At 44.5% G+C, this 22,794-nt stretch overlaps 1 protein-coding gene across 8 annotated transcripts in view; it reads left to right on the top strand.

Annotated features, from left to right (window-relative positions):
- Positions 1–22,794, top strand: part of TEX2 (testis expressed 2) — a 125,261-nt gene that overhangs the window by 17,993 nt on the left and 84,474 nt on the right. The window contains exon 1 of one of the 8 annotated variants that reach the window (XM_031657684.1): positions 15,575–15,682. The exons of the other annotated variants lie outside the window; for them this stretch is intronic. The gene's annotated coding sequence lies outside the window, so the exon portion shown is untranslated. Of the gene's footprint in view, positions 1–15,574; positions 15,683–22,794 lie in introns of those variants that run through there. 8 annotated transcript variants of the gene reach the window in all.

Genomic DNA, 22,794 nt, shown 5'->3' with positions numbered 1-22,794 from the left:
AGCTGAAACCGAAACTTTAATTTTAATTTAAATAGTTCTGTGTGCCCATATTGGACGGTATAGCTCCAGGGTTTATTAAACCACCATTCTCGGTCATGGGATAGAACCCAGCACAAACTAATCTGGGCTACAAATCAAAGGGCACAAGTCGCATGTAGGTTCCAAACTCAGTACATTTTACAGAAAAGGAGTTTGATTATGTAGTAGAAGGAAGAACTGCCTGGTGGGACTCGTGATCTTCCTTCAAGAGCAAGGCTCAAAGACCTGGGGAGTTTTGATTTGATGCTATGATGTCTCCTGGGGCTCAGAATATTATGAAATGAGGAGTGAATCTCTGAGTGAAAAGAACTCAAGCTGCTTGTTGCATTGCGGAATGTCTCTAAGAGGTAGAGAGGCGTCTGTTAAGTGGCTTGTATGAAGGTTTCAGAATGTAACTTGTATGAAGTTTCAGCTTTGGGAGTTGTGTTTGCTGCCAGGAGGGTTTAGAGGCCGCCTCTAGGCAACACCCAGGGGCTCAAAGAAGACAGATGCAGAGAGCATGAGCTGCTGGTCACCTCTCTATCCCCAGAGCATAGTAGATGCTTGATAAATGTGTTAAAAATGGATGACAGTTTCTGGAATAGATTTAGGAGTAAATAAGAGATGGGCTTGAACTTTTTCTAGAAATTCTGAAAAATAGGTGCTGAGGGAAGTGCAGTGCCAGTGAACTGCAGAGTTTGCTCAGCCTGTGCTTTCTGCCAGAGGTAACTGACATTTCTCCTCACTGCAAATGCAAGCTCGACCTTGCTCCACTCACCCTTATCCAGTCCTGCACCAAGTACTGCTGATTTTTATCTCATAAATGTCTCTTGGATGGTTCTTTTCTCTCAGGCTTCTCTGCCACTGTTCTAGTCTGGTCTAAACAACCATCTTTTTGCTTGGAATACTCTGGCAGCCCCTCACTGACCTGCCCTTATCTACTTCTACTCCTTTCTAATCTTGTCACCACCCGACAGTCAGAGTGGTCTTTTAAAAATTCCTAACTTGGCTGGGCATGGTGGCTCACACCTGTAATCTCAACACTTGGGGAAGCTGAGGTGGGAGGATTGCCTGAGCCCAGGAGCTCAACACCAGCCTGGGCAACATAGTGAGACCCTGTCTACAAAACAAAAAGAAAAGAAAAATTAACTGGGTGTGGTGGCCTGTGCCTGTAGTCCCAATTACTCAGGAGGCTAAGCTGGGAGGATTGTTCGAACCCAGGAGGTTGAGGCCGCTGTGATCTGTGATCACACCATTGCATCCAGCCTGGTTGACAGAGACCCTGTCTCAAATAAATAACAAATAGTTCTAACATGATCCTGTCACATCCTTGCTCAAATTCTCTGAAGGTTTCTTTGTTGCTTGTGGGATAAAATCTACATTCTGAACATGTTTAGGTGCTGTGTGATCTAGCCCCTCCTGCCTTCTCCAGCCTGGGCCTCTCTCTCTCTCCCGGTTTATTGTATTCCAGGCACGCTGGCCACTTTTCTCTTCCCAGTTGGAAGGGAGCTAGACTTTTTAGGAGCTGAACCCTCTGCAGGAAACAGCTCTACTCCCCACCTCACCCCCACCCCCATTTTCTCTCTTCCTTTGTGGCACTCATCACAGTTTGTTACTACATACTCTGTGGTAGATACCTGCTTTTCCCCTTCTTCCGGGAAGGCAGGGACCTTGTTGGTTTTGCTCCGCATTATCTACCCAGTACCTAGCTTCGTATCTGACCCACTAGACATGCTGCTTAAATATTTTCGGGGTGAATGAATGAAAGAGTGCAAACCACATTAGAAAACAAGGGAAACTCAACCTGAGGAATTCTTTTGAAAACTGGGTTATATGGCTAAGCACAGTGGGTCATGCCTGTAATCTCAGCACTTTGGGAGGCTAGGATGGGAGGATCACTTGAGCCCAGGATTCAAGACCAGCCTGGGCAACATAGGGAGACCTCCCCATCTTTAAATTATTTACAAAAAAATTTAAAAATTAGGCATGGTGGAGTGCAGCTGTAGTCCTACTCAGGGTGCTGAGGTGGGAGGATTGCTTGAGTCTGGGAGGTCCAGGCTGCAGTGAGCCATCATTGTACCACTGCACTCCAGCCTGGGTGACACCTCAGAAACAGACGAAAACACCTTGGGCTTATTGGAGAGGTTAAGTAGTTTTTAGAGAATAACCCAGGAAGGGAAATGCGGGGGAAAGAGTCCACAGGGATCTATCATAAAAACGGTACCGAGGGTTTAGAGCATCCTACAAAAACATGTTCTGAGAAAGCATATTCCATGCCCTTGTCCCAGACTTGAAAGGCATTTGCCCATCATGTTGCAAGGATGGGATTTGAGGCTGACCCTCTTGTCTGGATGGGTTTTCTGCTCCCAGCCTCAGGAGGCACTGACATGAGGCTCCATTTTGAGACCTTAAGGTTGGAGTCTTCCATATACAGCCCACAGCTAGGGGTGCAGCAGTCTTCCTGTCTTCCTGGAGGGTAGGGGTTCTGCCCTGCTCGTATTTGCACCTTTCTCCTCCCTCTGACCTCCTTCACTGCCATCGGCAAGCTAGAGTACTTTGCCTGTGGAGGGTATTTGCCAAGTGTTTCTGAGTAGGCCCCAGTACTACCTGGTGGACACTAAAAAGGGCTCTAGGCAGTAATAAGAGGGAATTCTGGTTGTGCCTTGCGCAGGGGAGGCTTCCTGCTGCTGCTAGATTCCCTGTTGGAAAGAAGCTGGACAGCTGTGTTTAGACCTGACCCTGCAGATGGGGAGACTTCCCTCTTCTCTCTCTTCCTGAGGGCTGCTTCCAGATGAGTGGGGGAGCCTGCCAGTGCCCATCAGGTGCACCTGACATGTCATAAGGAAAAAGGAGAAACCTAGGTCTTCCCCGGGAACTTTGAAGTTATGAATAGGAAATTGAAGGACTTGATGCCGAGATAATGTTCTTTTGGAAGGAAGGGACTGGTTCCCCAGACCAGCACCACCGGTAACCAGAGAGATGTTTTGTGAAGACTAAAGCGATGTGTTTTCTGGGAGACTGCAAGTTAAGAAGGCTTTAAGCTTTATATTAATTAGAAATTTGTATTAATGTATAGTAATTAGAGAAAAGTCTACAGGAAAATCACAGAATCGGATAATGAGGAGACCTATGTGACTTAGTAGCATTCTAGGTACCAAAGTGGTGCCTTGGAGCTCTCGAGTGGAAACTAGCACCAAAGCTGATTGGGAACACCATTAAGGAGGGGGCTCCGGTATCTGTAAGCTCATGCCTGAACGTGAGCAGCTCATGCCCCCATGTGCTGGAAACCTTAACAGCACAGGCAGGCAAATACGATCTGATGGTTGTTAGGATTGGAGTTAGCAAAGTACTATGGGGTACACCTAGCCCCAAAAGAAAATCCTGTAAGTGATTTACTCTGTGTGCCCTGATCATGGAAACCTGGTGGAAAGCATTTCCTTTTATGATGGAAAGGGGAAAGCTGGGCCTGGTGGCTCACGTCTGTAATCCCAACACTTTGGGAGGCTGAGGCAGGTGGATCCCTTGAGTTCAGGAGTTCAAGACCAGCCTGGGAAACATGGTGAAACCCTGTCTCTACAAAATAAAAAACAAAAACAAAAATTAGTGGGGCATGGTGACGTGCACCTGTGGTCCCTGCTACTTAGGAGGCTGAGGCGGGAGGATCGCTTGAGCCTGGGAGGCAGAGGTTGCAGTGAGCCGAGATGGTGCCACTGCATTCTATCTAGCCCAGGCAACAGAGCGAGACCCTGCCAAAAAAAAAAAAAAAAAAAAAAATAGTGAGAGGGGAGCAAGTTATGTTGTTGTAGGATGCTGCTTGCCAGACCGAAACGACAGTGTTATTTTCCATAGACAGATTTTAAAGTAGGCCTCCGGCAAGTGTAGTAGACCGTGCAGATGTTTGTATAAGGTGGAAGTCTATTACAAGTGGACTATGCGGTAAACTCTAACCCTACCTTGCTGATAATTTTACATCTGAGAGCAGGTAGAGGGAAGTGTGTGTATTGGACTTAATGATGACAAATGAGGAAAAGCCATCCAGAGGGCAAGGGACCTTGTGACTGAGGCAGGGAAGTAAGCACAGAGCTCTTGTTCAGGCAGGCCGGCTGGCACCTGCTCACTAAAGTTGCTCACTAACGGCTGAGCATTTCCTACCTTCTATTAATGTTTCCTTAAATGCTTCCACTTAACCTGGAGCAGGAGCCATCTTGGTATCCTCAGTGCCTGGATGGGTGTTAGAAGTGACTGCTTGACGGTTAGTCCCTGATAGTGGCTGATCTGATGTGGCCATCCCAGTTTCCCATCCCCCTCACCTACAGTTAGGAGCAGAAACTGCTGTAGGAAGCCTGGCAGGAGCTGCCCTCAGGGATTGAGCCTCTTTGCCCGGCTAAGTTCAGGGGCAAGATTGAAATGGAAAATAAGTCAGTAGCTGAAAACCCGTGGGAAAGGAATTGCTTTTGTTTTAATTTCCCAGGGTAGGCTAATGTCTGTGGGGATACAGTGAGTGGTATTCGATCCTGATGGGGTAGGTTAATAGTGAAGCAGGAACATTAATTTTTTTTTTAAGGCTAAAACTCCCAGCAGAAATGGCTATTGATCATGCTCTGAGCCAGAAACCAAACTCATTTGGTCAGCCTAGCTTTCGTCTTAAGGCTGGCCGTGATGGAGAGTGGTATTCAGAGGAGGCCTAATAGCCTGAAGTGAATTTTATTTCAGGAGGCCCTAAAATCTTAGGGAAGGGAAAAAACACATCCTGAGTTTAGTTTTCGAGTTAGGTGATAGAGTTCTTTTGGCAGCAAATGTAGCAAGTGCAGGGCCCAGAATTTTCTGGGGTGGATGGTTAAGAGGTCCTTCCAGAAGTCTGTATGATTTTTTTTGTGCCAAAGTGTTAATCTCAAAAAATAAAATTGAAAACAAATTATATATATATATATATATATATATTTGTTGACCCACAGCTCCGAAGAAGCCTTCCAGAAATTTCTAATTTCACTATTTCTAAAACCTAGCTTATTATGGTCTGTAAGAATTTTAGCCATTTTGTGAGCTCTGCCACAGAACTGAACCATTAGCCTCCGTTTTCCCTCTCAGAACTGCCTTCCAGCTCCTCCTGAGCTCCTTCCCACAGTGCTCCAGTGAAGTGTCCTAGCCTCTCACCCTACACACTGCTGAGTAAGCACAGAGCAGGCTGTACTGTCGATTGGTTAATGTTGAGTGAGATGGGTGCTTTATTCAAGCTAAGGAAAAAAGGAATTTTTTTAAAGGATGTTTTTCTGTTTTAGGAGCTGGTTTATACCAGTGCTTAAGTCGGTATTTAAAGTTGGAATGAGAGATTTTGGTTTCCTGTTCTTACAGCAGTAAACAGTAGGTAAGGGGGCAGGTGCCTGGGGTCAGCCCTTTAGATTTTTTCTTTTTTCTTTTTTCTTTTTTTTATTCGAGACAGAGTCTTGTTCTGTTGCCCAGTCTCAAGTGCAGTGGCGCGACGTCATCTGACTGCAACCTCTACCTCCCAGGTTCAAGTGATCCTCCTTCCTCAGCCTCCCAAGTAGCTGGGATTACAGGCATGCGCCACCATGCCCGGTTAATTTTTGTATTTTTAGTAGAGATGGGGTTTCACCATGTTGGCCAGGCTCATCTCGAACTCCTGATCTCTAGCAGTCCACCCTCTTTGGCCTCCTAAAGTGCTGGGATTACAGGGTTCGGCCCCGCCCGGCCAACCCTTTAGTTCTTATTTCTGTCTGTCAATGTGGGTACACAGGGGCATCTTTTCAAGTGTGATGCTATTGCTAAGAGAGGGAGGGTCCCTGACAGACAAGCAGGAAGCCTAGAATTTGGCGTGGCAACCCTCATCTAACCACTGGGATGAGTTCAAGCCAAATTCTTTGAGGCCTGATAAAGGGCTTATAAAATAGACTATACCTGCATTTAGTTAATATGGACTGGTTATCCAGTGATCCCTTCAGCATTCAGCAGATGACACTGCTTAGAAGGCAGTGGCTATGCTTGGGGACTGTCAGTGGGCAGTTCCAGACACTGGTGAGAGTCAGCCTCCTGTGAATCTTTAAAATGAGGTCGTTACCCATCTTGTGTTTCCTTTTAGGGAAGGTCTTTAAAGAATCTTAAAGCAAGTATTTTAACTCTTTAAGTAGCATTAACCATGGGAAATTCTTATAAAATAGATTATTTTCTCCCAAATTAATAGCTTATAAATTAGTGTACCAATTTTTCTTTTCTCTCTTTCTCTGTTGTTCTTTATTTCTAATTCTTTCTCTCACTAACATAAAGCACTTAGGTATGTTTTGCAATTATAATTTGTTTTTCTTTTTCTTTCTTTTTTTTTTTTTTTGAGATAGTGCCCAGGCTAGAGTGCAGTGGCGTGATCTCGGCTCACTACAAGCTCCGCCTCCCGGGTTCCTGCCATTCTCCTGCCTCAGCCTCCCCAGTAGCTGAGACTACAGGCGCCGCCACCACGTCCGGCTAATTTTTTGTATTTTTAGTAGAGACGGGGTTTCACTGTGTTAGCCAGGATGGTCTCGATCTCCTGACCTTGTGATCCATCCGCCTTGGCCTCCCAAAGTGCTGGGATTACAGGCGTGAGCCACCGTGCCCGGCCAATTTGTTTTTCAATAGATTGGTTATTTATTGTCTAGAAAGTAACCAGCTGTTTTCCCACTACAGTCTTGGTTCCAGGAGTAAAATTGCTGGCAAAGCTTTGGGAGGCACCAGAAGGCTGTCCTCTTCCTGGAGTGAGACTTCACGTGCTATCTTTGTCTTGCCCAAATGCCCTAGGACCATGCACTCACCATCCAAAGGGGTGTAGATTAAAACCCTACTCCTCCTATTCAAAACAGTGTAATGAATTCTGTACGTCTGGGTTTTTTAATCTTGGGGAGGGGGAAGAGAAATATCTGTGTCTCCTTGAAAATCGAGTGCAGAACTCTTGTGGATATTTGCGTATGTATATTTGTGTGGTGGGGAGGGATCTTTGATGTTCATCAGGCTTTCAAAAAGCCCTCAACTGAGAAAGGTTAAGGAGGAACTTCAGGTCTAAATCTCTCATACCTCTCATCTAAAAAGCTCTAAAGCCAACTTTTTAGAACGGAGAGACCAGTTCACAGTAGAAGAACCTGGAGCACAGACAACACTGGTGAGCGAACTGCAGGCTCCCTGCGCGGGGGTCCATGTGCAAGTCTGGCCGCCTCCTCACTGCTCAAATCAGATCATCCCTGGGGCCCCGAGATTCTCTTTCCTCACTGCTGCCTCTCCCTCAAATCCTAGGGAACCTTTGGTAATTCAGTACATGTCCTCCTAGCCAGGTACCCTGTGCCAGGATATTTTATCCTTCAGTTCTCTTAGCCAATTTGTTCTGACCAGTACCCTACTGAGTTTTCACAGGGAGTCTCTTTTTTGCCTTTTTTATTCCTCTTCTTCCTCCTCAGCCTTCTTCTTTCTTTCTTTCTTTCTTTCTTTTCTTTTCCTTTTTTTTTTTTTTTTTTTTTTTTTGAGACAGAGTCTCGCTCTGTCGCCCAGGCTAGAGTACAATGGCCTGATCTCAGCTCACTGCAACCTCCACCTCCTCGGTTTAAGCAGTTCTCCTGCCTCAGCCTCCCGAGTAGCTGGCGCCTGCCACCACGTCCAGCTGATTTTTGTAATTTTAGTAGAGATGGGGTTTCATCATATTGGTCAGGCTGGTCTCGAACTCCTGACCTCAGGTGATCTCCCCGCCTCGGCCTCCCAAAGTGCTGGGCTTACAGAATTACAGGCATGAGCCACCACGCCCGGCTGCCGCCTTCTTTCTTTTTCTGTATTCTGAATAGTCTGTTCCCTGTCATCAGCTTTTCTGTTAGGTCTCATGATTCTTATCTGCAGCAAGAAAAGGGGGTCCCTGAGGTAGACAGAGCACCAGGAGGCTGGTCCTCCCAGTACTGTGACTCTGGAAGGTGGATCCTGCCCTTCCCTGGAAGGCCTTAGGGCCTCAGCTCGCCCATTTTAGCCCAGAAGTCCAGCCTTCTCCTCGTGCAACCTCCAGCTGGCCGAAAACACACATCTGCTGTTGGCAGTTACTGACTCCTTCCTTTCCTCACGAACCTCATGCGTGTCTTGTGATGGTGGGCTCTGCTCATGAAAGTATGATTGTTTTATATACCTTTTTTTAAAGACAGAAGTTACTGCTTTCAGAAAGCATTCTTCCAGGGGGCGGCCCAATATTTAAGACAATGCTGGTAGGCCGGACGTGGTGGCTCATACCTGTAATCCCAGCACTTTGGGAGCCGAGGTGGGCAGATCACGAGGTCAGGAGTTCGATACCTGACTGGCCAATATGGTGAAACCCCATCTCTACTAAAAAATGCAAAAATTAGCCAGCTGTGGTGGCGCACACCTGTAATCCCAGCTATTCAGGAGGCTGAGGCAGGAGAATTGCTGGAGCCTGGGAGGCAGATGTTGCAGTGAGCCAAGATCATGCCTCTGCACTCCAGCCTAGGAGACAGAGCAAGACTCCGTCAAAAAAAAAAAACAGGACAACGCTGGTGACAAATATGCATGATTGCAGCAGATCCCTGTTAGCAGAAATTTAAATTAGAGTCAAGAATGGTCATCTTCTGCCTTTGGCCATTTAAGCTTCTTCCTTTCTCTGAATTTCAGCCTCTAGTGCTCAGGAGGAGGTCAGGGATCTGGCTCTTAAAGGGTGTTGGAGGAAGGCCTCCTTTCCGTATTGCTTCTGAGAACTCCTTAGACCATTGGCAGCACACATCTTCACATGAAGGTGGGCTTTTGATCTGGGAGACTCTGCTTAAGAAACCGGATCTCTTTATTGATAGAGCTGTCTCATGAGCAAGTAATGCAAGCTGTTGGTAATTACAGAAAACCTACTGTGGAATTTCATCTAAAATTAATGAAGAGTCAGCACTGTGGATTTTAAATACAGAGGCGGTGATGGCTTTAGCTCTCAGCTGTCTGCGGGCTTTCCTTTGCTGTCTGTTGTGCCTGGGGGCTCCCTTCCCTCTTGTCCGGTTGGTTTGTCTTCCTATGACACGGACCCATTTTAATGGAGCACCACCAAAATATGCAGTATATTCCAAAGTCAAAGGTTTAGGATCAGAAAAGTGAAAAAGGTTCATTGTATTAAAAAGAAAACAATAAAATATGTGGAGAACAAAAACTGGGCAGTGAAATCTAGCTAGATGACCATAATATAATATGTCTGCTTTTCTTGACTTTATTATTATTATCTTTAAAGGAGCATTGTTCAATCCTCGATTTTGTATCTATGGCAGCGGGCGAAGGTCTCTAGATGAGCATGCACATACACGATGATAAATGGTTAAGGAATTTTGAGGCTAAAATCTTTACTGCTTAGATGTCATGTACTTTATAGGCATAGCTTTTCTTGATTTAATAGGAAGGATCTCTGCTCTATATGTGCTTTTATGTGACTTGAAAAGGAACTAACTATTTCATTTAAGTAGATTTCAATTAGGATAATGGGTTTGAGACATTTTGCAATGATACATTTTCTAGACTCGTAAGATGAAATTGTCAAATTATAGCAAATAGAGTTGGATATTATTTTGCAGTTTTCTCAGCAGATTGTAATTTCTCCTTCCATACATGTAGTCATTATAAAAATAATAGTGTAAGGGTACCTTTTATAAAACTGATTATTTTCCAAATAGACTGGTACCTTTTGGTTTAGAAAAAAATGATGGAAGAAGATTGTAGTTTAGGACAGCAAGCAGAAAGCAGTCATTTTTCAGCCTTTCATTTTATTTTACCTTTGGCCACATTTTTTAAGAAAGGCCCAAAATTGCCATATGTCTGAAAGAATATTGGTAATGGGGTAGAGTTGTAATGAAAGTGAGATTTTTAGAGTAACAAGGTCACTTTCTTCTGTGGCTTGTAGAAACAGATATGTGATCACAACAGGTCCAGCAGGCGGGGTTGTGGGGAGTAGAGAGTTCATGTAATTTAGATCATGCTTAAATTTCCATATTTGAAAAAGCACTCAGAGAACAGGATTTTGTCAAAAGAAAAAAATAATTTTTTTAAACGGGAGGGGGAAATGTGCGTGTTATTCTTACAAGATGTTGAAAAATATTTAAATAGCTGCGATACAGTTTGTTGAGGGGGCAGGGGACAGTGGGAACAGTGACTAAAGGGTTACGTTTTAATGCAGAAATGCCCAGTTGAAGAAAAAAGCTTGCCTGGGAGGAAAGTTTCTGTGGAGATGTGCCCTGCATTTTGAGTGATGTACTGAAGCATCAAAGACTCAGCATTAATTTTGATCTTTCTTGGGAAACTGGAGAAAATAATGCATTTCTGAGAAAAAATAGTAGCTTATAAAATGTCAAAGCCTGCTCTGGACAATGTCAACATCCATGAGTGCGAGGCAAATTCAAGAATCCAAACCCTAAGTGAAGACCTTACTGACTTGCTGTCTAGATGTCAGGGGCTGTTTGAGCCATGAGGCCCAGCAGGTTGTTAGGCATTCCAGGGATATGAGAGGTCCACACCCACACGATTATGTGTTAGTTCTCAGGCTTCCTAGGATTTTTCTTGGGAAAAGGTTTTTGACCCCAAGTAGCTCCCAGCTTGACAGAATTCTTTAGAGGCAGCTCAGAAAAACTTTGGTTTCCCAAAATAATCCAAAGGCTAAAGTTCTGCCACCCTTTAAAAGAGTAGTGTTTTGGCTGGGTGCAGTGGCTCATGCTTGTAATTGCAGCATTTTGGGAAGCTGAGGTGGGCAGATCACGAGGTTCAGGAGTTCGAGACCAGCCTGGCCAACATATTGAGACCCCATCTCTATTAAAATACAAAAATTAGCCGAGCATGGTGGCACACGCCTGTAGTCCCAGCTACTTGGGAGGCTGAGGCAGGAGAATCGCTTGAACCTGGGAGATGGAGGTTGTGGTGAGCCAAGATCCCACCATTGCACTCCAGCCTGGGCAACAGAGTGAGATTCCATCTCAAAAAAAAAAAAAGAGTGGTGTTTTCTTTTGGGACATAGTCGCCATTAGGACTCTGAACACTATGAACTCTCTCCGCAGAAATCCACACATGTACACACAGACCGAAACTTGCATGCATGCATATGTTAAGAACCCTTCATTTAAAGTAAGATGCAAAGTTTTGAAGAGAAAGTTTGCTGCTGTTACAGACACCATTTTCCCTTGAGTGTTAAAGCGTTCGTCTGGGAATGTCCTTTGTTGGTTGTTCCTCAGTAAGATTAGCAGAATGGGAACCTGCCAGCCAGGCCTCATTTTGAAACTTGTACAGCCTAACAGTAGTGCTTCCAAAAGATGCACCTTCCCACTCACATCAGAAACTGAGGCCCAGTGTTTTCCCCAAGGGTCTTTTTGAAGAAAACGTTTTTGTCTAATAGCAGTTTTATTATTTTTATTGTTGAAAAAGCAGTACCAACTCTGTATTCATTTCCCTGGTTATTCATATGCTTTTTTCCCCTGAGAGTCAAAAGACTGGTTTAACCTTTGACCTTGTGGGTTTTTATAGCTTGAAATTAATTTTTTAGAGAAATTGCTTTATATTTAAAAAAATTTTTGGCCAGGCGTGGTGACTCACGCCTATAATCCAGCACTTTGGGAGGCTGAGGCAGGCAGATCACAAGGTCAGGAGTTCGAGACCAGCCTGGCCAATATGGTGAAATCCCGTCTCTACTAAAAATACAAAAATTAGCCGGGCGTGGTGGCATGTGCCTGTAGTCCCAGCTACTCAGGAGGCTGAGGCAGAAGAATCGCTTGAACCCGGAGGGCAGAGGTTGCAGTGAGCTGAGATCGTGCCACTGCACTCCAGCCTGGGTGACAGAGCAAGACTCTGTCTCAAAAAAAAAAAAAAAAAAAAAAATTTGGAGATGGGATCTTGCTGTGTTGCCCAGGCTAGTCTCAAACTCCTGGCCTCAAGTGATCCTCCCACCTTGGCTTCCCAACGTGTTGGGATTATAGGTATGAGCCAACGCACCTGGCCAAATTGTTTTTTACATTAGTTATGATGGAGGCATTGCATGCTTGTATTATGTGTCACACAATTTGAGAATACATGTTTTGAGAATACATGTTTTTAACAAAGTACCTTATGAAAACTGCATATGTTTGATGTGTCCTGCTTTTAAGTCCTTTGCTGTACTTTCCCACAGGCTAGAAGGAGGATGATTCTGGTTCAGAGGCAGGCCCTGGCACCACAGGTCTGAAACTGCAGTCCTCTTGGTGGCAACAGCCCTTTGATTTCTACTTCCAAACCCCTGGTAGATTGCATCCTGCAGAGGAGCCTTTATTTGTATGACCAAGATATGAGAAGTTACCACCACCCAGAAGTAGTATTCCTCCCTTTTCTGGAAGGATCCTTTTCTTTGATACAGCAACTGGATTGGATTTTCCCTTTCCTAAAATAAATGTATATTCCCAGCAGAAACAACGTCATACAAAGTGGTTCTATGGAAGAGAGAGTTACCATGTTACAGTCCTCAGTTAGAAAGGCTTTTGTTCCTGGAAAGGATACCATTGAGTAGTGACATCTGAGTTTTAAGTTAGATTTCACTTTCTCATAGCAACAGTGATGTAATGTTACATTATGGAAGCTAAAATCTGATGCTCAACTTGTAAAATATACTCAACTATAAATATTCCTCTCCTGAACTATATAGAATTTTCTAAAAAGGACACAAACAGGTTACTTAGGTATTATGTGCAGTGTTCATTCATTCATTCATTAAACTAATAAATATTTCAGTGCAAGCATTGGGACATAGCAGTGAATAAACCTAACTTTCTGCCACGTACAGCATATTTTCTTATGGGGCAACAAGTAACAGGTAGGCAATGTCAGGCAGTACTATTCTCAAAAACAAAGAGAGGGCCAGGTTCAGTGGCTTACACCTGTAATCCCAGCTCTTTGGGAGGCTGAGGCAGGAAGATTGCATGAGCTGAGGAGTTTGAGACCAGTTTGGGCAACAGTGAGACCCTGTCTCTATTTTAAAAATTTAAAAACTAACTGGGTGTAGTGGTGTGTGCCTGTAGTCCTAGTTACTCAGAAGGCTGAGTAGGAGGATCGCTTGAGCCCAGGAGTTTGAGGCTGCAGCGAGCTATGATTGCACCAGTGCACTCCAGCCTGGGTGATAGAGTGAGATCCTGCTTTTAAAAAATAATAATAATTTTAAAAAGATAATAAGGGGATGGGGAGGCCCCACTTTTAGGATGAGGTAGTCAGGAAGGTCTTTCTGAGGATGTGACACTTGAGCTGAGACCTGCTGTTATTTTTACTACAGTAAATTTTAGGAGTAACAATTATCTTTGGGATCTTGGAATTCAGTGAGGCCTCTTTGCAGAGATTTTGATAGATTTGTCTGAAGGACCTCTTGAGGAGTTAGGACTTTGGTGTCAGTGTCCCTTGGAGAGAGAGACCCAACCATATCTGTTTTTTCCTTATTGTCAGTTTTCCTGCGGCAAGAACTGGAGGAGAGATGAAGTTACCGCTTGGCCTCTTGGCCGCAGTTCAAAGCAGAACTGAGCATCTTCCTGCTCGCTGGGCAGCTTCTGAGCTCAGTGCTGAACCTGGCTGCCAGACATTAGACAGTAGTTCCCAACTGTTCCAGATGCACGAACCGACCCCTCAGCAGTCACTCCATGAGCTCTGACAACCCCGAATGCTTTCCCTGGAGTGGTCACTGCATCTGGAGGCCAGCTGGCTTCAGCTTGGCCCTGAATCCCAGACACGGGAGCCTGGGCATAGGGTGAAGGATTGCAGCTGTAGGCCTGAGGCGATTTTTCTTCTGAATGTCATTTTAAACACTGAATCACGAAATCCTAAGTCTTTTAAGCAGCAGTATAATACTGCCAATGATGCTGCTGCTGTTCAAACATTTTTTTGCATGTGACCTGCTCAGCCCTGCAGTTATTCCTATTACTCCAGAGTCCCAGAGTACATTAATAATCGGTATTTGGATAGGGCTGCAGTTGACAGATCCATTGCCATACATCTTCCTTTAATCCCCACAATACCCTATTGTTACTCTTGCCTTGCTTTTCCCTTCACCGACCAGGCAACTGACTCTAAACCGATCAAGGAAGGAGAGGGACTACCCATCCAATGAGACACCTGTGCCAGGAATTTTGTAGAATTCCTTTCATTCCCCATGCAAATGCTAGGAGGTAGACTTTATTTTTCTCATTTTAAGCTCAGAAAGATTGTGTAATTTGCCTGAGGTCACACAGCTGGTGAGGGGCAGAACTGGAGTTTGCAGTGGGTCAGTCTGAGTTGGAAGTGGATACTCTTTCTACTGCACCAGGCACCTATCTGACCTGCCTGAGGACAGCCCCGCTTGCTCCCTCCTCTTCATAACTCCACCTCCACCCTCTTCCTCTTCAGTGTCTCCTCAGTTACCTTGCCCGGTGTCTGAGCCAGGACAGGGTGTCGTGGGCTGGCCCGTGGGTGGGCAGTGACAAGTGCTGTTATCTTAGGTTCCTGGAGAATGAATAGGCTTTTAAACATTTATTAACAAAGAGCTTTACACACACACACACACACACCCCTATACACCTGTACATACTTACATACATCTGTATATATAAAAATCATAGAGGAAAGTTAAGCTTCATATGACCCTACCATAGCAGGCATTCATTTACATTTTTAAACATTGTATAGTCAGTGTACTTACTCGTTTGCATTTTCCCCCTCATTTATCATGATTTCATTTACACATTTCTAGGCAGTGCACATACTTATCATCTGTAAGGACTTGTAATATTTCCTGTTAGCACACATAGAGTCCTTATTTAACAATTCAAGTTGTTAACCTTTTGTGGCCTGGTAAGTTCCTTACCAGATAGCATCTCATCCTCTCCTCTCTCCTCTCCTCTCCTCTCCCCTCCCCTCCCCTCCCCTCCCCTCTCCTCCCCTCTCCTCCCCTCCTCTCTTTTTTTTTTTTGAGACAGAGTCTTACTCTGTTGCCCAGGCTGGAGTGCACTGGCATGATCTTGGCTCACTGCAACCTCTGCCTCCCAAGTTCAAGCAATTCTCCTGCCTCAGCCTCCCGAGTAGCTGGGATTACAGGCACCTGCCACCATGCCCGGCTAATTTTTGTATTTTTAGTGGAGACGGGGTTTCGCCATGTTGGCTAGCGTGGTCTTGAACTCCTGACCTCAGGTGATCTGCCTGCCTCTGCCTCCCAAAGTGCTGGGATTACAGGTGTGAGCCACCATACCTGGCCAGCATTATTTCCTTAGGAAAATAAGTTGCTTTTGAAAAATGTTTTGTAAGTTAGGGTTAGTTTATTCATCATTGTTTTAGTGGATTTGGTGGATTTGGTTTGGAAACATGCAGTAGTATTTGATAGAAAAAAACATTTGTATTTTCCAGGTTTCAGTTTACATTTTGATCTAAATTCTGCGAATAGTTATAACCAGACTTACAAAGCTTTTTGGGGTATGATTATATGTCTAGGTAAAACTCTTTTAAGAAGATGAAGCAGAGAGGATTGAATTGACAAACACAGTTCTTTAAAAATTAAGGTTATTTTGAGACTAAGAACATAATTGCTTAATTGCAGGTAATAACAGAAAAAACCTGGAAGTAAACATCCCATAATCTGACCTCCAAGGCAGAAGACTGGCACCAAGGAAATGGCAGCTTCGTTCCTTTCCTGTCTTGGGCATTGGTAAAAGGAGTTGCCTAGATCTGTTTGATTTCCATTTCAGCCCTTATTAGTAGTTATGCCTTAGGCAAATTATTCAATTTCTCTGACTCAGTTTCTTTATTCAGAAAATGGAGGCATAATTCTTGCCTCATAGGGCCATGAAGATTAAATGAGGGGTGAGGGGTGTCTTGAAGTGTTTGGGACATAAATCTTCAATAAAATCTAATTCTTTTTTTTTTTCTTTACAGTTAACTCAAACCTTTTAGTGAATTGGTGCACTTTTTAGGTGATGCTTTTTAGGTGATGCAAAGACCCTGCTTTGCTCATTTTAAGAAACAGTTATTTTTCTTTCTCCATTTTGAAGTTTCTTGTTTGCTGCCTAGTTGATATGATTTGGCTCTGTCCCCACCCAAATCTCATCTTGAATTGTAGTTCCCATAATCGCCACACGTCATGGGAGGGACCTGGTGGGAGGTAATTGAATCATGGGGTGGTTACCCTCATGCTGTTCTTGTGATCGTGAGTTCTCACAAGAGCTGATGGTTTCATAAGGGGCTTCCCCCTTTGCTTGGCACTCATTCTCTCTCCTGCTGCCCTGTGAAGAGGTGCCTCCTGCCGTGATTGTAAGTTTCCTGAGGCCTCCCCAGCCATGTGAAACTGTGAGTCAGTTAAACCTCTTCTCTTTATAAATTACCAAGTCTTGTGTATTCCTTCATAGCAGCATGAGAACGGACTAATACACTGGTTTAAATTAGAATGCCAAAATTTAAAGAATTTTTATCTTGAATAGTAGATGGAATTAACTTTCTCTTGAAAGATATATTTTAAAAAGTTGAACTTACACAGATAGTTTTGAAATGGTCTTCTTTTATTTTATTTTTATTTATTTATTTATTTATTTATTTATTTATTTATTTATTTTGAGACAGTCTCGCACTGTCACCCAGGCTGGAGTGCAGTGGCACAATCATGGCTCACTGCACCCTCCGCGTCCAGGGTCAAGCGATTCTTCTGCCTCAGCCTCCTGAGTAGCTGGGATTACAGGCACCTGCCACCATTCCCAGCTAATTTTTGTGTTTTTCGAAGAGACAGAGTTTCACCATGTTGACCAGGCTGGTCTTGAACTCCTGACGTCGTGATTCTCCCACCTCGGCCTCCCAAAGTGTTAGGATTACAGGCATGAACCACCGCGCCTGGCCGAAATTGTTTTATTATAGATGTTGCTTATGCAGTTTTATTAGAAATTCATGACTTCTAACAATGATGAAAATACTTCATCGTTCAACAAGTTCTTTTTCTGCTGGTTGTAGGTTATTTGTAAGGAACTGTTAGTCTCCTATCTGGGTGGACATGTAATAGTTTCAGTTACTGAACTAGAACTTTAAACACCTTTCTGATACTCACACTGGGAGGTCACCAAGTATCTCAGAATAAAATGTCCCAAACTGAACCTACCATGTTCTCTGAAACCCAGCCCTTCTCAAATTCCCAGACTTGGTGAATGGGAGCCTGTCCTCGCAGTCTTGTAGCCCAAAGCCTAGGGTTTAAGAACACCTTCCCTACTCCCATATGCAGCCTATCAAGTTCCATGCATTTCATCTCCTAATCTCAAATCCCTTCATCCATCTCCACAGCTACACCCCTAGTCCTTGCTACCATTGTCTCTCACTTAAAATGTTGTTAGAGTCTAACTGACCTTCCTGAACCCCTTCTTGCCTCTTTCCAGTTTATTTTCCACACTACAGCCAGAATAAGCGTTTCAAAATACACATCTGGTCACCTTCATACCTGTCTCCAGCCCACATACAATAAGCCTTCACTTGTTCCTCCTTGCCCTTAGGATAAAGACTAGATCTTCAATGTGGCCTTCAAGGCCCTGCATGACCCAGCCCTTGCCCCACTCCTGTCTCATACTGTGTGTGTCATATTCACTCCCCAGAAGCTGCTTCAGATTCCCCCACGAGGCTCTGCGCCTGCCTCAGGCCCTTGCTCTTACCTTTCTCTTTTCTGGAATGCCCACGCTGCCATTACTTAGCCAGCTCGACTCATCCTGGAGATGTCAGCCCAATGCCCACTTGCTCAAGGGTCCCTTCTGTGATTAATACTGAAAACAGATCAGATTTCCCTGCTGGCTGTGATCTCTTGATGCCCTTCACATCACTTCCTAGTTCTTGCATTGATTATATGATTTTCTTGCTCCTCACCCCTCTCTAAGCTCCCTGAGGTTAATCTGAGTACTGCACTACTTTGCAAATTATAAGACAGGAAACAAGTCCGGAATATTCAATCATTGCCTCCACTCTCAGAGCTCAAATTCCATGTGTCCAACTATCAAGATTTGGCTTACGTTAAAATGTTTGTGCAAACAGAGCTTTAACAGTGAATAAATTGTCAAATTAAGAGAGCCATAGATCTGTAGCTAACTCCAAATGTTTGTGTGCATAATAAATTGAGGGAAAAATAAGAGTTTATCTTTAGGTGTTATTTTAAAATTAATTCCTGTATTGTAGTGTAATTGTTCTTCGGTATCTATAGATTAGTTCTAGGATCCCCCATGGATACCAAAATCAGAGAATGCTCAAGTCTTTTGCATAAAATGGTGTTGTATTTGCATATAACCTATGCACATCCTCCCATATACTTTATTTATTTTTTTTTTTTTTGAGACGGAGTCTTGCTCTGTCACCCAGGCTGGAGTGCAGTGGCCGGATCTCAGCTCACTGCAAGCTCCTCCTCTCGGGTTCACGCCATTCTCCTGCCTCAGCCTCCTAAGTAGCTGGGACTACAGGCACCCGCCACTTCGCCCGGCTAGTTTTTTGTATTTTTTAGTAGAGACGGGGTTTCACCGTATTAGCCAGGATGGTCTCGATCTCCTGACCTCATGATCCGCCCGTCTCGGCCTCCCAAAGTGCTGGGATTACAGGCTTGAGCCACCGCGCCCGGCCCATATACTTTATTTTTAAGTTAATTAATTTTTTGAGACAGGGTCTTGCTCTGTCGCTCAGCCTGGAGTGCAGTGTCAACCTGGGCTCAGGTGATCCTTCCCACTCAGCCTCCAAGTAGCTGGGACTACAGGCGTGAGCCACCACACCCAGCTAATTTTTAAAACTTTTTGTAGAGACGGGGTCTCACCGTGTTGCTCAGGCTGGTCTCAAACTCCTGGAGTTTAAGCAATCCTCCTGCCTCAGCCTCCCAAAGTGCTGGGATTACACTGGGCCCAGCCCTCATATATACTTTAAATAATCTCTAGATTACCTGTAATATCTAATAGGACGTAAATACTGTGTAAATAGCTGTTATACTGTGTATTGTTTTTAAAATTTGTATTTTTTTTAGTTGTTTTTTTTTTTCCCTGAATATTTTTGATCTGTAGTTAGTTGAATCTGTGGATGTGGAACCTGTGGGTATGGAGGGCCAGCTGCACCTTGAGCCGTTTAGATTGCTATTTCAAGGAGGAGTTTGCATAGGGAAAAATCTGTGTAGCGGCTGCCTGAGGTGGCCAGTGTAAAGGGGAAGACAGAGTCATCAACAAAGTCCCCAGGTAACAGTAATGTGGATGAACATTTGCTACAGATGGAATTTCATAGGAAAGCTCATCTGATACAGCTTGTTTGTGTCTCGGTAAAGTCCTAGGCTAATGTAACCAACTTCCCTAAAGATGGAAATATGTTCCCATAGCACTCAAAAAGGGATGTGCAGAATTTGGGAGTTGTTACGATTTTATTACTTATAGTAGAACATTTACTTACATATAGCAATGAATTAGAGGAGCAGAATAGAATAGGTCGTACTCAGGGATGATCTAGGCCTGCTGGGTTTCTTTTTGCTATAAACTGTGGTTTACTATCTTGTAAGAAAGTCTTCACACTATGGAACATGTGTATCCCTAATGTTTTTTACCCCAAACAGGTTTCTTACCCCAAACAAGTTTTGAGGGGCCTATCACAGTAGACAAAAGTGCTTTATAGCCTGGTCTGTGAATTACTGTGATTTTTTAAAAGCACCTCTCAGTGCTTGCCTGAGTTGTCTTTAGACTCAAGGTCCCCCAGAATTGAGTTCCCCCCGGGTAGACAGGGCGAAGGTCTTTGTCTTTCCAGTGATGTGCTCAGTAAGTACTGAGTGGACGGAACACTTTCTTGGAGCACAGAGCACCTGCAGAAAGCTTCTGTTGGCTCCAGATTGGTTTGGCAATGGAAATATCCACATGAGGCAGTGCTGCCCAGTGGTTAAGAGGATGGCCTTGGAGCCTGAGTCCTAGCTTTGCTAGTTAGTAGCTTTGTTACCTTGGTGAGTTGCCTAAACCGCTTTCTTTTTGTGTATTAAATGTGGAAATGATGATAGTACCTACCTGGCAGAATTGTGAGGCTTAGGTGGGATAGTGTTAGGATGTTGGTAAAGTGCTTAGCTCGAGGGCTGGCAGTCAGAAACGTTGATGGTTGTTCTCATTGGTTCAGGGTCCCTCTGATACATCTTCACAGATCAGGACTGCGTTTGACTTGGATCTCTATGGCCCTTTTTTCCAAGAAGAATTCCTGCCGCTTTACTGAACTGGGTCATGCGCTGCCCAGTACCTAAAGGTGTTCTTTACCACAGGAATTAAAATGGCAATCATAATGTTTTTGGAGAAAAAAGAATACCTGTATTTTCTGAAGAAATAAATAACCATTATATCTTTGTATTTAAATCAAGTAACTGCCAAATCAATAGAATCTTTTGAGAACAAGTAGTAATATTTCTTGGTGTAATTTACTCCATCATAAAGATCCATGGGGAGAGAGCAGTGTGGTTAATTATGATGTTCCTGTGCTGCCACTGCCTAAATTGACAGTGTATGAAGTGCCGTCCCATTCATTCTTTCTCCCAACAAGCTGAGGGATGGAGTTTTACCATCATGGTCCTCGTTCAACAGATCCAGATCCAGACCCAGTGAGGCTGCTCCTGAGCTGGTGTTTTTTCCCATTAGCCTCAGCTGTCAGCTGCACCGTGGAGGATGATTTCGGATGTTGAGTTATCTGAGTGGTATTTAATGGGCTCCTAATTGCACATGGATGGCCACAAAGTTCTGCTCCTGTTTTGGCGTTTTGCTTTGGCAGACAGTGCTCTCTGAGACTCCCATAAGCTGGAAGAAAAAAACCCAACAACAAACTCAACACTAATCATCTGGAAAGGGCAGGATACTGCTCTTAGGCAGTTATTAGACCTGTGAACAGAAAAACATCAAGATCACAATTTTACAGCGTTTGTTTCTTTGAAATGTGAAATGGAACCCCAATGTAGCCATCAGGTTTATGGCACCTCCAGAATTAGATTACACAATTTGGTTCCATGCTGTGTACTTGTATTTCTGGTTATGAAATGCTCCTTGTGCTTATTTTCCCCAATCTGCCGAGAAACACTTTTTCTTGTTCCTTTATGCATTCATGTTTCTTTTTGATTCCACTTGCCTTTCTTCCTTACCCCTCATTTCTGCCTTGTGCTCTGCTTTTGGCCTTTAGACAGCAATGGAACAGACCTTCAGGAATGGGCATCCATGGAGGCCCTGGCGGGGGCCGGCTCTCTACCTAGGATCTGAGTTGGGGGGTTAGCACCAGGTCCCAGGAGGTAAGGCCACAACTCAAGGGCAAACAGTGCAGGCACATGCAGTGAAGATCGGGAGCAGGACACAGTCTGATTGTGCCCTGTGTCTGTGGAAGCAGCTGCCCATTTCTGATTCCTCATTTAAATATCTGAAGTAGTTGATTGACCTTGATAGAGACTTGCCCTTCTTTGATGTAGTTACATAGCAATAGCCTGTTAGAAAGCACTTGCCTCTAACATGGTGCCTTGTAAGGTAGGTGTAGACTATATTAACTAGTTATTGGTGCCAGGGAATAACTGATACTATATCTCCACCTGAGTTCCTCGTGATTCCATTGTCTCTTTCTGCATATGCACTTGTTTTTTGGTTGTTGTTGTTGTTTTGAGATGGAGTCTCACTCTGTCACCCAGGCTGGAGTGCAGTGGTGCAATCTCTGCTCACTGCAACCTCCACCCTCCGAGTTCAAGCGATTCTCCTGCCTCAGCCTCCCAAGTAGCTGGGATTACAGGCACCTGCCACCGCGCCCGGCTAATTTTTGTATTTTTAGTAGAGATGGGATTTTACCATCTTGGCCAGGCTGGTCTTGAACTCCTGACCTCGTGATCCCCCTGCCTCGGCCTCCCAAAGTGCTAGGATTACAGGCGTGAGCCACCGCGCCCAGCCGCATGTGTGTTTTTAAAGTAAGTGTGGGCCGGGCGCGGTGGCTCAAGCCTGTAATCCCAGCACTTTGGGAGGCCGAGGCGGGTGGATCACGAGGTCAGGAGATCGAGACCATCCTGGCTAACATGGTGAAACCCCGTCTCTACTAAAAATATAAAAAACTAGCCGGGCATGGTGGCGGGCGCCTGTAGTCCCAGCTACTCGGAGGCTGAGGCAGGAGAATGGCGTGAACCCGGGAGGCGGAGCTTGCAGTGAGCCGAGATCGCGCCACTGCACTCCAGCCTGGGTGACACAGCGCGAGACTCCGTCTCAAAAAAAAAAAAAAATAAAGTAAGTGTCATGCATTTCTAATGGTCCAAGTTGTTTTACACCAGTGAATCTCAGTTCCAGGATGGGCCCTAGGGCAGGGTGTCTGTGTGTGTTTGGGGGTGGGGGAGCTGTGGGTGTGGTTGTGCACATATAGGTTTATGATGACTGGGGAATTTAAAAAATGTCTTCCAATCCATCAGTTGTGAAACTCCTCAATCATGATAAGCCTGGAGATGGATGGGGTGGGCTGGGTCATTTGTGTGTTGAAGATGTTTCTAGGATTTTCTGGTACACTAACCCTTCCCTTAATCCCAAATGCCTCTGCCCTTTTAGAACTGTGATTAAGAAGGTAATGATTAGGGATGATCACTTGTCTCACCAGCAGTCTGCTAGGTGGAGCTGACCTGGGCTCCTGTCATCTGCAAAGGAACCCATGGGAGCCAGGGGCCATTTTCAGCGTTTGAAAAGGCTTAATAGAAACTATGCATTTACCCAGGATGAGAATACAAAAGCCACCCAAACCATCAAGTGTCCTTGCTTTTGTTTGGAATTGCAATTCTGTATGGAAGGTTTCATGCTGACTTAA

The sequence above is a fragment of the Papio anubis genome, chromosome 17 (assembly GCF_008728515.1).
Source record: "Papio anubis isolate 15944 chromosome 17, Panubis1.0, whole genome shotgun sequence".
Taxonomy (NCBI): Eukaryota; Metazoa; Chordata; class Mammalia; order Primates; family Cercopithecidae; genus Papio; species Papio anubis.
Note: the sequence above shows the minus strand (reverse complement) of the source record. Positions and strands in the feature narration are given on the sequence as shown.